The following is a 17397-nucleotide window of genomic DNA, read 5'->3' as shown; positions in this document are numbered from 1 at the left end:
GAACGTGTGTTTAAGTGGTGGAGGATGTAATGACCCGACTGGTCGTTTTGGGAATCTATACTTCGCTCGGTATCTTGAGGGCTCGAGTATCTCCGCATGATGTATTATGACTTGCATAATTCGTTGGTATTGGTTTTCAAGTTATGCGGAATCAATTTAGAAGAATGAACTTCAAGATTTAAGTTCTAAGTTGGAAGAATTGACCAACAACAACAATAACCCAGTAAAATCCCACAAGTGGGGTCTAGGTAGGGTAGTAGGTACGCAGACCTTACCCCTACCCCGAAGGAGTAGAGAGGCTGTTTCCGAAAGACCCTCGGTCTAGGGAAGAATTGACCAAGTTTGACTTTATTGCATTTGAACTTGAAATGGAGTTTCGTCAGTTCCATTAGCTCCGTTAGATGATTTTGGACTTAGGAGCGCGTCCGGATTGTAATTTGGAGGTCCGTAGTTGAATTAGTCTTGAAATGGCGAAAGTTGGATTTTTGAGAAGTTTGACCGGGAGTGGACTCTTTGATATCGGAGTCGGATTTCAATTCCGAAAGTTGGATCAAGCTCGTAATATCAAATGTGACTTGTGTACAAAATTTGAGGTCAATCGGGCGTGATTTGGTGGGTTTTGGCATCGGTTGTGGAAGTTTGAAGTTTCAAGTTCATTGATCTTTGGATTGAGGTGTCATTCATCGCTTCAATGTTGTTATGTGTGTTTTAAAGCCTCGAGTAAGTTCGTGTTATATTATGAGACTTGTTGGTTTGTTTGGACGTGGTCCCGAGGGGCTTGGGTGAGTTTCGGATAGGTTTGGGTTGTGTTGCGCTCGTTTTTTAATATTTCGATGTTGTTTCTTCAAGCATAAATGATACTACATTAAGCAAATGAGCTCCAATTTCTGTTTTTATTGAAGCATTAGATCAGTATAGTAATTATGGAGCCATAGCAAAAAGAATCGTCGAATTTGGACATCGTATGAGGAGTTTATAGTCATTTCACTAAGAATTGGGTTGCCAGATTTTTCAGATTAATTACGAAATTGCCCCTAATTTCGTTTTTAATAATCTGCACTATTTTCAAATATTGAAACCAACATATCTCCTTCAATATAAGGTCAAATGGAGTGATTCAAGAGCCTAACTTAACTAGAATTTCAGAAGGAATCCATTGGAAGTATCAAAAATGAGTTTCGAGATCATATGACACAAGAAACAAGGTAGAATATTGTTAAAATAAGGGTTTTATTCATTTAACATATTTTGAGTTGGGGAGCTCGGAATTTGGAAATTTTTGAGGCGATTATTACTAAATGAATTTGGTTTTTAGCCGTTCGGAGGTCACTACGTGCGTGATGGCATTTTTGGAGCATCACTTGGCTTGCTCGGTATTGTTATTGGTTTGTTCGAGGTAAGTGTTTTGCCTAACTTTGTTGTGGGAATTTTTTCTCCCATTTTTCATTGTTTGCTACATGCGGGGGTGATACATATATGAGGTGATGAGCGTATATATATATGCAGGGGTTAATCATGCTCGGGGGTAGGTTGTGCTATAATTGTGTCTTGTAGGATTACGTAACTTCCTTGCTTCATGCTTCACTTGATTTACCGATGTTAAGAACGTAGTATAAAATGTTGGTAATCAAGAATTAGCCCACTATAACTTGATCGAATTTGGTAGAATTCTGAGAATACATTTATGTGTCTAATTCGGTCATCTCTATGCGAAATCATTATTATATTACTACGGCCCATATTCATGAGATACTATACTCCTTAATGTTATTTGTGCTTCCTGCCTTATTTGTCAGTGATTCTCATATGCTTGGTAAGGAAGAGTGTAAAGCACGAAGGGTGATACTGTGTCATTGTTTATACATTATCATGTGAGGGAGAGTGTAAAGCACGAAGGGTGATGTCGTGCCATATCATTGAGAGTAAAAGCATGAAGGGTGATGTCGTACCGTATTATTGAGAGTAAAAGCATGAAGGGTGATGCCGCACCATATCATTTCGGAGTTAAAGCATGAAGGGTAATGCCGTGCCATTTTATTTATATCATTATTCTTGTATGTTATCGTGAGGTCATGGCACGGCGGGTGCTTCCGTGCAGGCGAGGGACATGCATTATGTTTGATATTAGTCTTTCATGTGTATGTTCTTGTCTTTACCTTGAACTATTATTGTCATAATTATGGATCTGATATGATTTACTACTATTGTTCTCTCATGATCTCCATCTCAATTGTTGTTGTGTTGCTCATACCTTCTACTTGCTTAACTTGCAAATACCATGCTTATTTCCTGTTTTTATAATATACTCATGTTGTATCTGTTTTGTTGCACCTTAGTGTAAGCCTTCCATCATGCTAGGCATTCATACCCTTACTTGTTAACTTGTAAAGATCTTATGTTTCCTTCTTGTTTGCTATATTTGTACTTAGGCCCCCAGTATGCTACTTAATTGAAGTTGATACTCTTTGTTTTCCTATTCGTTGTTACTACTCACGTGCTTTCCGCCTAGTCTTTTACTGTTGCCCCCATGTATATCCTCGTCCATTGTTGTTACTTGCATATTTCCTATTTTGTAATTCCTGTTATGGTATTTTTGTCATCTGATTGGTTCTGCTATACGTACATTTGGGAAGGATGAGTTAAACGCACGAAGGGTGTTACTGTGCTGATTGATTTGTCACATAAATTTATTTATATATGGTGAGGATGAGATAGAAGCACGAAGGGTATTACCGTGCCATTTGACTTGATATCTTGGATACACTTCTCATACCAGGAAGGATTATAAATCTTCTACTGTGATTCCTGCTAGTAATTGTTTATTGTCTCGCAGAATTGTATATGGTACTTTTATCTGTTATGTTTGAAACTGCCTATATTATTAGTCTAATGTACAGGTTATAACAATAAGCATCTTTCAACTAAAAGCCTCGTCGATACCTCGACGAGGTTAGACAAAATATTTACCAGTACATAGGGTTGGTTGTACTGATACTGCATTTTTGCACGTTCCGTGCAGATTTTGGAGCGGAGCTGCTGGTGACGTCGGGTGTTGATTCGAAAGATGTTCGTGCGTTTGGTTATAGCTGCCACTTGTCCTTGGTAGTTTAGATTATTGCTAATCTATTTATGTAACCTTCAAACAGGACGTGTATTTATTTGTATTAGTTTTAAAATTCAAATCTTAGAAGCTCGTGATTCGTACTACCAGGTCTTAGTAAATTTGTAAATGCTCAGTTATTTATTCTCTTTTCTCTTATAACCTTAGTTGGGTTGTGTTTTTCTGTTAGTTGGCTTACCTAGTGGGTTGAGTTAGGTACCATCACGACTTGTGGTTTTTGCGTCGTGACACTTTATGAGTGTTGTGTAAATATTAAGGACATGGTGTTCTTATCTTCATGATTGTTGTTTAAATATTAACGACAAAGTGTCTTATATTTGTACCTTTTATTGTTAAACGTTAGGACATCATGTCCTTAACTTTATATGTTCAGTGTACATGTTAAAGACATGGCGTCCTTAACTTCATGTGTGCAGTGTAAATGTTAAGGACACCATGTTCTTAATATTTACACAACACTCATGAAGAAAGGGTAAAAACATCTTTTCCTATTAATTTTAATAAAGTAGCGGTTATTTTTGCTCAGCATTAAAAATACTGGATAAAAACTAAATGTCATGTTAAAAAATGGCTATCCCATCCCATTTCTACTCCATTTATAAGTAGTTTATTATAAAAATTAGCCATTTTATAGAATATTACTAATATTAGCCTAATATTACTAATATTAACCAATTAGGTATTTATAGCAACAAAAATAAAAGGTCAAATTTTTGGTTTCTGTTGAGTGGAGGTTACTAGAATAGATTGTGTACATTTTAATAAGCTTGAATCTCAATTTTGAGATTATTGGGTGGAGTTTTGAGATGGTTTAAATTGAAAATTCAAAGTATAAGATGAACATGAAAATAATGATATGTGCATCACACTGTGTATCATTTGTGTATTACATATATATCATATTTGTATCAAATGTGTATCCCATGTATATCTATGTATACCTGTGTGTGAGATACATGCGTGATACATGTGTCGCAGAAGAATTTTTTGAACTCGATTTTAACTACGAATTTTGATACCAAATCAGTCCAAATCACCTCCAATCTTCCTCAAATTTTATATATTGACTCATCAATATGTTTTCAATGAATTTCAACCATACTCATTGAAAAAAGTTCTTTTTTGCTTAGATTTTTGGAATCTTGTATATATTTTTTTGTATATTATCACCTTATTTGATACTTCATCCATGAAATTTTCTTTCCGTCTTGCATCTAATGTTGCTAATCACGCTTTAAAATATAGAAGGAGATCTTTGCTTGTGATTATTGGAGAGAAAGAACCTTATTTATTTGGATTTTCAATTTTTATATGTGCTTGGCTAATTTTGGTAAGTCTATAGTTAATGGCTAGGGGTTGGTAAGTTAGGACCTATTTGAGATATTTTATAATTAAAATAGCACGGTCGAGCTAGTTTTCGGACTGATCATTCAAAAATAGCCAGTGTTTTCCAAGTCATTGAAAAATAACCACTATTATGCTGCAACAGAGATCGGTCCAGCATAATATACTGGAGTACGGTGCAACTGTGCATGAACTTCCAGCATATTATACTAGACCGGTATACTTTTCTGGCTCCAATATAATATACTGGAGTTCCAGTATAATGTACTGGAGTTCCAGTATACTTTGCTGGAACTTCAGTATATTATACTAGAGTTCCAGCAAAGTATACTGGAACTCCAAACTCCAGTAAAATATGTTGGAGTTCCAGCGTACTTTGTTGTAACTCCAGTATAATATACTGGAGTATTTTTCGGATTTTGAACAGTATTTTCGTTCAAATTTATCTTTACATAAAAAATGGCTAAATTTCGATGACTTTTGAAACTGTGGATATTTTTGCATGACCACTTGTAAATCTGGCTATTTTTGAATTTCTCCCATTTTTATAAGATTCTTATTAAAAAATGTAAAAATAGCACGAGCTAGCCAGTTTTTGGACTGGTCATTCAAAAATAGCCAGTATTTGCAAAGTCATTGAAAAATAACCACTATTTTGCTATAACACGGAAAGTTCCAGCATAATATACTGGAGATCGGTGCACCTGTGTATGAACTTCCAGCACATTAAGCTGGAACTCCAACATACGGAAATGGAACTCCAACATGCGGAAAGTTCCAATATAATATACTAGAGATTGGAGCACCGGTGCTCCAATCTCCAGTATATTATGTTGGACCAGTATATTATATATGGAACTCCAGTATAATCCAGTATACTTATGCTGGAATTTCAATATATTGTACATGAGTATTTTTTCGAATTTTGAACAGTATTTTTGTTCAGATTTATCTTTATATGAAAAGTGGCTAAATTTCGATTACTTTTGAAACTATGGCTAGTTTTGGATGACCACTTGTAAATCTGACTATGTTTTATTTTTACATTCCTATACACTATATGAAACTATATTATCATCCCTACTCAAGTTTTACTATAATTATATTTTATATACCCAATTACCATTTATGTACATTTTGAGGGAATTAATGATAATAATTAGTGTCCTAAAATTACTCCAATATATCTTTCACTCCCACGTGTTTCTCTCTCCACATCCCACCCCCTCCCCCACGTATCTTGCACCCACCCACGATTCCACCGTTGACAACCATTAAAAAGATTTGAAGCTTTGAATTCAAATTTGGGTTTTCAAAAAACATTATTTGTTTGAATTGGATGTTGTTACAAAAAATTGAGAATTCTCTCTACGTCTCACTCTATCTCTCAATCCCTAATTTCAGTAATGTAAAGCAAAGAAAAAGAGAGCAGCAATTCCACCATTGACAGCCATTAAAAAGCCTTGGAGCTTTGAATTTGAATTTGGGTTTTTAAAAATTACTATTTATTTGGATTGGGTGTTGTTGCAAACAATTTGGAATAAGGTTTGGAGTTTATATCTCAATTTTGAGGGTTTTTGGTGAAGATTTGACTTGGTTTTGGCTGAATTTCAGATTGAAGATGAAGAAGAAGAAGAAGAAGAAGGAGGGGTTTTGGTGAAGATTAAACTTGGTTTTGGCTGAATTTCAAATTGAAACTCGAAGAAGAAGAAGAAGACATGATATACATTATATTTACGAAATTGTTGTAAAATTGTAGAAAAATTGTATTCTGTTGTTTATATATTTTTCTTTTATTTATTTAACTATTGTATGAAAGTTGAACAACATTGTATAAAAATTATATTTAAGTTGTATGATATTGTAGTTGTATATAACTGAGTAGAAATAATGTATGAAAATTGTAGATAAATTATATAATATATAGTTAGTTGTATGAAATTTATTTATACTATGTATAAATCAGATACAAAAGACGTATTGTATAAAATTTGTATTTAAGTTGTATGTTATTGTAGTTGTATTTAGCTGGGTAAAAATAATATGTGAAAGTTGTAGATAAGTTGTATAATATATAATTAGTTGTATGAAATTTATTTTTAGTATGTATGAAAGGTGTTGATAAGTTATAAATAAGTTGTATAAAATTTATTTTTAGTTTATATGATGTTGTAAATGTATCAAATTTGTATTAAAGTTTTACGGGATTTATTTTTTAATTTGTATGGTGTTGTACCATACAAATTTATCATCTCTCTGTTCCAATTCGTTGTGCTCTAAACATATGTCATGTTCAACTATAATAAGTAAATTTCTTTGAATGCTTTCTTCATTTTAAAGGTTCATAATACATAAAAATAAATTGGTTCAAATAATACATAATACATAAATTTCAATGTTGAGCGAAGATGAAATTACAGAAACAAGTATACGTTTCAGTTCTTTTGCTTGCTTCAGGGAAGCTTGTTTATTATGTTTGCTCCTACAAACAAATTTCTTGACCCATCTTTGATTCACAATTTAATTTACTCAAAAACATGCATCAGTTTTTAAGATTTAGAACGTATATGTCACCATAGTTTTAGTTCGATTCCACCTAGTATTTTGAAGATTTAATTGGGAAAAAAAGATAGACAAAAGTTCGACAAGCTGACAACAGCATAAACTAAGGCTGACAAGGTGTGAAGGAAAGAGAAGGGGAGAAAAAAAAGGAAAAAGGTATAACTAAATCCCCCAATTGAAGGCACTAACAATGGATTGGGAGCCTTTTAAGGTGGAATGTATATATTTTGTAAATAAAACTTGTGCATGTAAGGTAATTTACTAAACATGAACATTTAGGGTAATAAAATTTCCAATAGTATATATGAATGAAAAAATCCCTTAAAAAATTGATGAGCCCAGAGCATTTCCTAGTTTAAGCCTGTTTTAGTTAGGCCAGTTTTTCTGGGCCCAATTGAATTAAGATCTTTGAGGGCTCGGTCTCAAAACTGTTTTATAACGAATCATCTTCAAACCATCCAATTATCTAGCCATGTTTGGTAAGCATGAGAGGATAATGGTGTAGAAATGACAGCTGTTAGAATTACCTCTCCTTTTGTTACCACACTTGTGAGCACGTGATTTTTGTTTCGCACGACAATCGCTCCAAAAAGAAATAAAAAATAATAATTGGCCCTGCTGTACAATTTTTGGATTTCTGTGCGGCACCTTGTTGATTTATTTGTGACTTCGGCCCATTTTTATTTATTTACTTTATTAAAACAAAATTCAAAAAATATATGTGTCCTGCATAATTCGAACCGTAATCCGGTCGTTAAATAGAAAATCATGAATAGGCATCTTCGTCCGTGATTTTATTTTGTTTGACTTTACCTGTTTTGAAATATTTTAGTGTGTGTGCAAATAATTGTATTGAGTGTGTATTTAATTTTAATTTGATTTTTTGGCTTAGTTTTGTTTTAAAATAAATAAGAAAAAAAAAGAAGAAATAAATAAAAATAAATAAAGAAAGGACCCCTTCCCTTCCGGACTTGGGCCAATTTTAACAAAATTGGCCCAAACAAACAGCCCAAGACCCAGGCTTGTCCGGTCCAGGCCACCTGATGCCCAGGACGTCCAAACGACGACGTTTTAGTCCAGTGTGATCTGGGCCGTTGATCTCAGATTGATCAACGGCCAAGATCACTTCCTCACAACCCACTGAGGAACCCGACCCGTTTACAACCGGACCGAACCCAAACCCTCAACACTTGAAACGACACCGTTCCATTTAACCACCAGATCCAGACCGTAGATCTAAATTGATCTAACGGTCGAGATTCGTCCACCCACTAACTATATAAGTTCATAATCGTACCCTACCCCCTATCCAATACCCCAGCCTCGTCGTCTTCACCCAAACCCACAAACCCTAGAGCCGCCCCTGTACTCCTCACCATGAAAAACCGGCGGCATGAACGCCGGTGACCTTGCCCTGAACACCATAGAACCCCCTCACCACCCTGAACGTAGACCTGTTAACCGTTTAGTTCGAATCACCCTCCAGGTCCTCGAATCTTCATTTGAAGATTCGAGTCAAAACTCTATCTACACCAACCAACCCCAGCTTCACACCAGACACTCCCCAGACCCTTCCTCGTGACCAAACCATACTTGGTTTGGTCCGAATCTGATCAGGGAAGCCTGAATCCCAGATCTAAGTTTTGAAAGTTTTGTGTTCCTCCGTCACTGGTTCAACCGAAGAGATTAAGGTCTAATGGACTTTAATCAAAGTGTTTCTCATATGAGAAACACTTCGTTTAAAGTCCGTTCAGCCTTAAGAAAGGCCTGACCAAGTCCGAGTTAAGGTTTTGATCTTTTGCGGTTTAAGGTGAGTTTCTTTCTTTTCTTAGTTGTTTTGGTTCGTTTGATTGTTGTAAGGGTCTGCTCGTTTTCTGTCCTTGACTTCTATCAACTGTGCTTCAACCGCTTTGCCTGAACCTCTGTTTGTTTGTCTAAAATCCCCCCTCCTATTCTGATAAGACATATGTATTTGTTGTACAATAATTGAGCTTCAAATGTTGACTGAGCAATTGGTTCCTCGAGTACCACTTTGCTTAGTCAGTATAATTCGAATTATGGGTCGATACTGTTAAATGTCGGATTTTTGGTTACGATTGTGTATGTTAATGCTAATATAGTCGAGTCGACATGTGTCGTCAATTAGTTTCAACTGTCCGAACAATAACAAATCGATTTACTTCTGCTAAGCATTTGTTGAGTCAATTAAGAACCAGTTTTTGTTTACTTATAGCTGTTTGAATTGATCAGTAATGTAAAAAGGATTGTTTGGTTTAAATTCTGAATTGGAAGGCATGTGCACTCGTGCACAGCATGTGCATTGGTGCACCTCATGTGCTTTGTGCACAGCCTGTTTTCCTGCATAAAAGGGCTTTCAATTTTAAAATGGTTTGACAGCATATGCTGTCAGATATATTCTACTGCCCATACTTGCTTTTAGTTAATAAAATGGAAAAGTTGAATCTGCCAGGGAATGTGAATGGGGTCTAATACTTAATTAGCTAAAGTTGGGATGGAAAATGGGAGGCACATGGGAGGGGTATTGGTGATAATCTATCAGGCTGTAAAAGGGGTAATATGAAGGCTTATAAAAGGGAGAGACACCTAAGGGAAAGAGGGAATTGAAAAAAGAGGGAAAGAAAATACAGACACTGTGAGGAGTTTTGAAAGAGAGAGTTGATAGAGATACACAGAAAAGCATACAGAAATAGAGAGAGACACTGAGAGGGAACATCTGAGAGTTTCAAATTCTGAAAACAGAAACTAGAAAAGATTTCTCTTTGATAACCCAAATAGACTTCAAATTGAGGACTGACATTAGAACTTGAAAAGAAAGGAGATAGGAAAAGGGATATCACAAAATCAGGAATTGTCCTTTTCTTACTGTTTGTTCGATTCTCATTTTGTTCAAACTGTCCAAGTTAGTCCTGTTTTCCTTCAAGTGTCAGTTAAGTCTATTGTTTGGATTTGTGTGGTTTGCTTCTCCTGGAATTGGATTGCCTGATTCTCCGACTCCATACTATTGGGAATTTGTCTCATTCTGCCTTTCTCCATTGGCTTATTGGCCTCTTGCACTGGAATTTCTGTTCTATTGGTACCTGCTGTTACTGCTGCTGTTTGGTATCGCTTCTATTGCCCTACTGACTCCTCGCTTCTTCTGTTGTATCCAATATCCAGGTACATACTAAGACTCGCATTTGATGTAACAATGAAAGCATGAATCAAAAGATCTGAAGGAGTTTATGATCACCTGTTGTATTGCTTACGAATTTTTTTTATGTTGTTAAGATATGCAGTTTCTTGGTCTGTTAGTTTAATGGAGACAGATTAGTAAGGTTGTACTTAATTAAAGCTTATACCAATTGGAAACTGTGACATTTTATTCGTTTAGGAGTACACAAGATGTAAATACAATCCGTGAAATATGCAGCCATTTGATACATTTGCTAACTCAAACTCGTTCTTTCTGCATGTTTCGAGTATGTAAGGACGAATAATTGTTTAGATCTAGCTAAAGACAATACAGTCTCAAACTCTTGAGTTTCAGTTTTCATGAAGCAGTTTATAGGATGTGTTTCAAATGTCATTAGTCGCATTTCCTAATAAGCAATTTTAATTAATCTTGTCTGAATAAGTTGAAGTTAGGGAGCTTTTCTTTTTAACAGTCGTAGCATTTCACCAATCTCATATACATTTCTCTTATCAAGTTCAAAGCATGTTTTCATGAGGTACAATGTTTCTTCATTCCGTAAATAATTAATCGGGCGATTAGCTAAAATCTGGATTAGGCCAAACACATAGTTAAAATAGCACGCATTTTTTTAAGAGATAAACACATTAGAAATGTAGTCGCTTTAGGATGTTCCTTCTAAAATAATGAGACGAGCCTCGCCAAATGAGATGTAAATCGCGGGGCCCTCAATAAATAACCATGATAATTATCTAGAATTCAGGATGGGCCATTTAATAAATTTCATGGCCTTCTACAAATAATAACGCGCTAGACCCCCTTAGGCGCCCTTAATGAATTACACTCTTAAACTTGGGTGCACATTGATGTGACCCGAATCCAAATCTCAACGGAGTCGAAATGTGTTAACAACTACGGGTGCATTGATTGTGACGTGGTTCAAGATGCATTTTCACGACGTTGCAATTCTATAAAAATAAATGATAATAATAAAAGCGGTTTAAAACTTAATAAAAAACACATAAGTCACAACATGTATTTAAATCAGATATTTAGCCATTATAACAATTTAAGCGACCGTGCTAGAACCACGGGATTCGAGGGTGCCTAACACCTTCCCTCGGGTCAACAGAATTCCTTACTTAGAATTCCTGGTTCGCAGACTTCATTTGGAAAAGTCGAAAATTTCCTCGATTTGGGATTCAAGATAAACCGGTGACTTGGGACACCAAAAACCAAACCTTTCCCAAGTGGCGACTCTGAATTAAATAAATAATCCCATTTCGAATATTGTCACTTAAATTGGAAAAACTCCACCCGCGCATTTAACCCTTCGGGGCCGGGCGCGCAAAAAGGAGGTGTGACAAATATATTTTGAATTTCAATTTTTTAGTTTAAATTTTCAGAACAAAAATGTCCTGAATTGTCCTAAAATTAAGATTTTTAGTTAAAATTTCAGGTACTGATTAATCCCTAAATAGTATTCTTGAAAATGGCTATAGGTGCACTTGCCCTGATAATGGTGGAGACACGATGAGATCAAACCTTTCCTTGTTCGATTGGTGGCTTGGATATAATTCAATTCGTTCGGTAGACCATCATTGCTGAAGCTGTTGCAATACAAAAAGACCTCGAGAAGGCCATTCAATACAAATCTTGTTAGACGCAAAGAATATGATTGACATACTTATACGTGCTCGTGGCATGGATATGGATAGGGATGTACAAAGAAAACCGATAAATCGCATCAAACTGATAATTCGAGTCAAATCGAAAAAAAGTAATCGATTGTAGTTTGATTTGGTATTGAAAAAAACAGACCATAATTGGTTTGGTTTAGTTTTAACTAAAAAAAGTCAAACCGAAACTAAATCAACCCGATAATATATTTATATTATCTTAAAAATTATTTTATACATATAAATATTTATGGTAATATAATTTAGAAATATTTCTTAAACTTTTTCACAGTTTTATCTTTTAACATATTATTTCAAGTTTGAACTTAACTTTCTAGAATGGTAAATAAATTTTATAGCCCATAAATGTAATAACTCAAACAAAGTTAAAATCAATACTAATGCAAACAAATAAATTCAATTCAACACTAGGAATGACAATAGTGTTGGATATCTACTTTTTAGTTTTACACTGGTTTATAATAAAAATGCATAACTTAGCTTATTTTTTTCTTTAGTGTTTCATTATGTAATTAATACTATACTTATTTTAGAAGACATATATAGTATTTTTAGATTATGTTAATTTTTAGTATGGCTTATTAATTAGCAATATTTGCTTTATACAATTTTATTATTTTTGTTATTAAATATTTCAGTATAATGCTATGACTTGACTTATATTATTGTGTTATTTTCTTTAAAAATACATTATATAGTTGGATCTTATTATCACTAAAGAAATATTTGAAGCACATGCAAGTTACATATTTTGTGCTATGAAGACTTTATCGGAAAAATTAGAAAACTAAAAAAAAAAATCAAAAAATCCATAAAAAAACCCGACTTCGTTGATTTGGTTTGGTTTACAGATTTAAAAATTTGACACCTTATTTAGTTTAGTAATTGAAAAATTCGAACTAATGCCAATTATGTGGCGCACTTGACGCCCTTTCCTTTTCACTTTGTGCCCCAAATAAGGAGAAAATTGATTACTTTATAGTACTCCCAATGAAAGCCATGGAGATTAAGTACAGATTCAAAGAAGGAAACCAAGTTAAGCGTACCAACCTAATCAGTGTGTTTAATTAGCTAATCATTGTCTCGAAGCCAGCGTAAAACAACAAATTTAATTGCCTTAATATGGATTACAAGAACTGGTTCATGTTAGCATAAAAGCTGCAAAAATTAAGTTTGTTTATGATAAGACCATAGTGGTTATAACGTAATTCCCTAGAGTATTAGTAATATGTCTTTCTTGTCAACTTAAACAGTAGTCGAGCTTAAGAATGGTGAGTTTGATTATTATTTTCTTTTCTTATTTTATACTATACTAGGTGGAGTACAGTAACATTTTTCTCTTTCGGATAACATGAGATCATGCATATAATTAAGGGGTGTTATTCAAAGAATGATTATGACACCTTTTATTGGACACCATTGGTAGCTCAAGTATCATTTTCTTGTTCCACTTTGCTTTGTATACCTCAATTTGGAGAAGTAGGCAAACTCGTTAATTTCTTTATTTCCATTTTGTTGAAAACGAGAAGTAATCAAAGGCTTGAATTACGAAATCATCGAACTACCTGTACTTGTCCAGAATTTGGAACATATAATTATTTAGAGGGAATTAATTAGGGTTAGTTTTAATTATTTGACCAGAATGAAGAGAAACAAGAAAAGGTCTAATATAAACATGATCTTACCGTTACTTCACTTCGAAAATCGTGTCCAATGACACGCTATTATAATCCTAAGATTGCCTAATTCTAAAGCATTTTATTTTGATATTGAGACTATTTAATTACTGGTTGACATATTTGTATGCGAAAAAAAATTTAACGTTCTTACACAATCTAGTTGGTTGCTTAAACACATTTTAATAACTTAACAATACTATCATTTAACTTATATAAACTGATGGTGTTAGATTATTTTACATGAGCAACACATGATATCAGCTTGTAATTGCTTTAGGTTATACCTGCTGCTTCATTTCCCGTTATTAATTCACTTATTATGACTAATTACATGTAGTTATCTTGTAAATAATTATATAGTACAAAAAAACTTCTACACTTTCAGGGTATAAAAGATAATTAACCCCAAAAAATATACAATATAAAGTTGTGAGGAAGAAATCTCAAATATAGAATAAATACTTTCAAAGAACCAATTTATAATAGAAGTTATGTGTTCTTTTAGGCTGCAAACATATATTGCAGTCTATATAAACTTGTGATAATGTTCACCAAGATTAAATAAAAAGCTCGTTTGAGAATATTGTTGTGTAAAATCTAAGACGAATATAATGGCATATATATCTATAAAAGTATGAACATCATAATGATTCTAAAAGTTACCTAGCTAGACATCCATCTGCTCCAAAATGTTAGATTAACAAGTATATCATTTCTCTTAATTTTTTTTTTTTTTTTTTTTTTTGTGGAGGAGGGGCTACAAAAGTGGGTGTGTGGCGGGGGTGGAGGGGTGCAGGGGCTGGGGTGGGTACCAATATATTGTAAGACCAAAATAGCGAATTTAATGAAGCTAACATCATAAAATAACAACCGTGTAACAAATTGCATTTAATCGAAATGACAGAATTGATAGTTCTAGGAAAGCATGTCCTACAAGGATTATATTCATACATACGTGAATATTAATTTCCTAAAGAAATAGGGGCGGCATATTTATAGAGTTTAAAAGGCACTAATTATATGTGCCGATAGTATAAAAAATATTCACACACATGTTACTTTATATATATATAATTAGTGTTGCTAGGCACCATGAAATAAATGATAATTAAACCTTTATTATGATAAGTTATGATGTAAATATTTATTATATCGCGAGTACATAAAACTTAATATCTCATAAGTCTCTCTCGTACTGAGTAGAATTACAGGGAGATGAGAGGGAGAGGGATGAACAGCAGTAGTCAAAGGTGGTTTGGATGGGGATTTTCAGGGTTGGTTGATATGTAGCTAATATGGGAGTTTCTTGAGAAGGTATGAAAAAAGGTATATTATGGTTTTCATTATAAAGACACTTTGGGAATTGAGATAATGGATTTTCTTATTTGCAAAAGTAACTGAAATACTATAAACTTACCGATTGAAAGCTATTTTAAACCTTTCCTTTCATGGCTTTAACCCAAAGGTCCAACTCCACCAAAACACACAAATATTAATTGTGGAAGTGGAATTCAAGTATGGAAATTCCAAATGAGGTGGCAAACATATGTGAATACAGTGTTCTTAACGAATTAACCAACAGTCATAAAGAAGACACCAATTAATAGAAAGCATAACTATATAGGTGGAACAACGTAACAACCACTCTAATGAAACATTCTTCTTTTTAGTTCCCTTTTATTCTGTTTGGAGCTCTGATTAATTCGAATTTGCATCGCGTAAGGACCACTAAAGAGAAATGTGCTTCCTACTTGGATTCTTTTTATATTCTCATAACTCGAACCGAAAACTTTTAATTAAAAGGAATCATAATTATTCATCTCACCACAATCCTACATGGTAATCAAAACATTCAGTTCGTGACTAAAGATATTTGAGTCACAGAATTGATTAATTACTTACTCTTGTGCTTACTAAAATACAGCTGTCCGAATTACGTACAAGAGCTATATAATGTATATAGACTAATCCCTTAACATTAACATGTAAATTATAGCAGATGACAAGAGCTAAGAGTAATATGGCTTTAAATATCCAATTCAATCTGTTTGGTCATGTGGAGTTATTTGCGATTCAAATAAATGCTATGTACAAGAATCCTTTCTCTTAACAATAATATTAGTATTAGCATTATCACCGATCATTTTTTTGAAAACTAAGGTTGCTTTGAAATTTATAGCAATTTTTTCTTCAATTAAACTGAAATTTGTAATGAGAAGTGGATTCAAGAAGAAGAACAGAAGTATGAAAATTGTTGATGGTATTTGCTACTTAGTTAAAGAGGAATAACGATTATATATATACTTAATGGTCTTATAACTCAGAATCATTATCAAAGAGCTCAACGGAAACTAGACCTTAATGTAAATACATGAAGCAAATTTACTCGAAGAATGTCTATTACATGAACTCAATTTTTTGAAATATATATAGTTCAATACAAAAAAAATAAATAAATAAATAAATAAATAAATAAAAGAAGAGCTCCCAAGGAAAAGCTTGGGGCTCACCCTGTACGGGCTAACGATCTCACAACTCAAGAGTCAAGACTAGGTCCATTTTTACTAGCATTACAAATACAAAATTGTGCTGTCTACAATACATTAGTAGTTGGAATAGTGAGGAACACAGAAATAGATCGAAAAAGAGGTTTAATGACGCAATGGAATCGTGGCGTCGTCGCGCTCGTGTTAGGGAAATAATAGATGTCATTGCACTTTTTTAACTTGAATGACTATTTGAGTAATTAACACAGTTTAAAAGAGCGCTCGTGTTAGGGAAATAATAGATGTCATTGCACTTTTATAACTTGAATGACTATTTGAGTAATTAACACAATTTAAAAGAACGTCACGATAAAATTGTTGCTATGCAACGGAGAATGCATAGGAAGTCCATAAAAAAGAAAGTAGAACAATCCCGAAGGTTTTTAATTAGGGGCTTATTAGGTGCCTTATTACAATATTGTTTTCAATCTAGGGTACGAATTGACTAGCCTTAGTTAGTATTAGGGCATATTTAATTTCCCTTTAACGTTTACTTTCAATATATGTAGGTCGCATTATTAAATTTGTCAATAACATTACTATGAAGAAATCTTCTTAACTATGCCTAATAAAATATTTTTAAGAAAAATTATAAAATTAAAGCTCACAGATTTACTAGCCAAGCCATATTCGTTAATTCAATAAACAAAATACCTATATTTAGAACCCGGATACATCATATTAACACTTTCAAATAAATAATATTAACAAATAAAACTTTAAAAAACTTAATATTAAAGACAAATATCTTTGAAACTTCTTTAAAAATTTATTGACTATAAAAAACTATCATTTGTTAAATAAATCTATTTTTATATATATATATATATATATATATATATATATATATATATATATATATATATATATATATATATATATATATATATATATATATATATATATATATATATATATATATATATATATATATATATATATATATATATATATATATATATATATATATATATATATATATATATATATATATATATATATATATATATATATATATATATATATATATATATATATATATATATATATATATATATATATATATATATATATATATATATATATATATATATATATATATATATATATATATATATATATATATATATATATATATATATATATATATATATATATATATATATATATATATATATATATATATATATATATATATATATATATATATATATATATATATATATATATATATATAATATCAAGGACATAATAG

Source organism: Nicotiana tabacum, chromosome 16, assembly GCF_000715075.1.
Source record: "Nicotiana tabacum cultivar K326 chromosome 16, ASM71507v2, whole genome shotgun sequence".
Classification (NCBI taxonomy): domain Eukaryota; kingdom Viridiplantae; phylum Streptophyta; class Magnoliopsida; order Solanales; family Solanaceae; genus Nicotiana; species Nicotiana tabacum.
Note: the sequence above shows the minus strand (reverse complement) of the source record.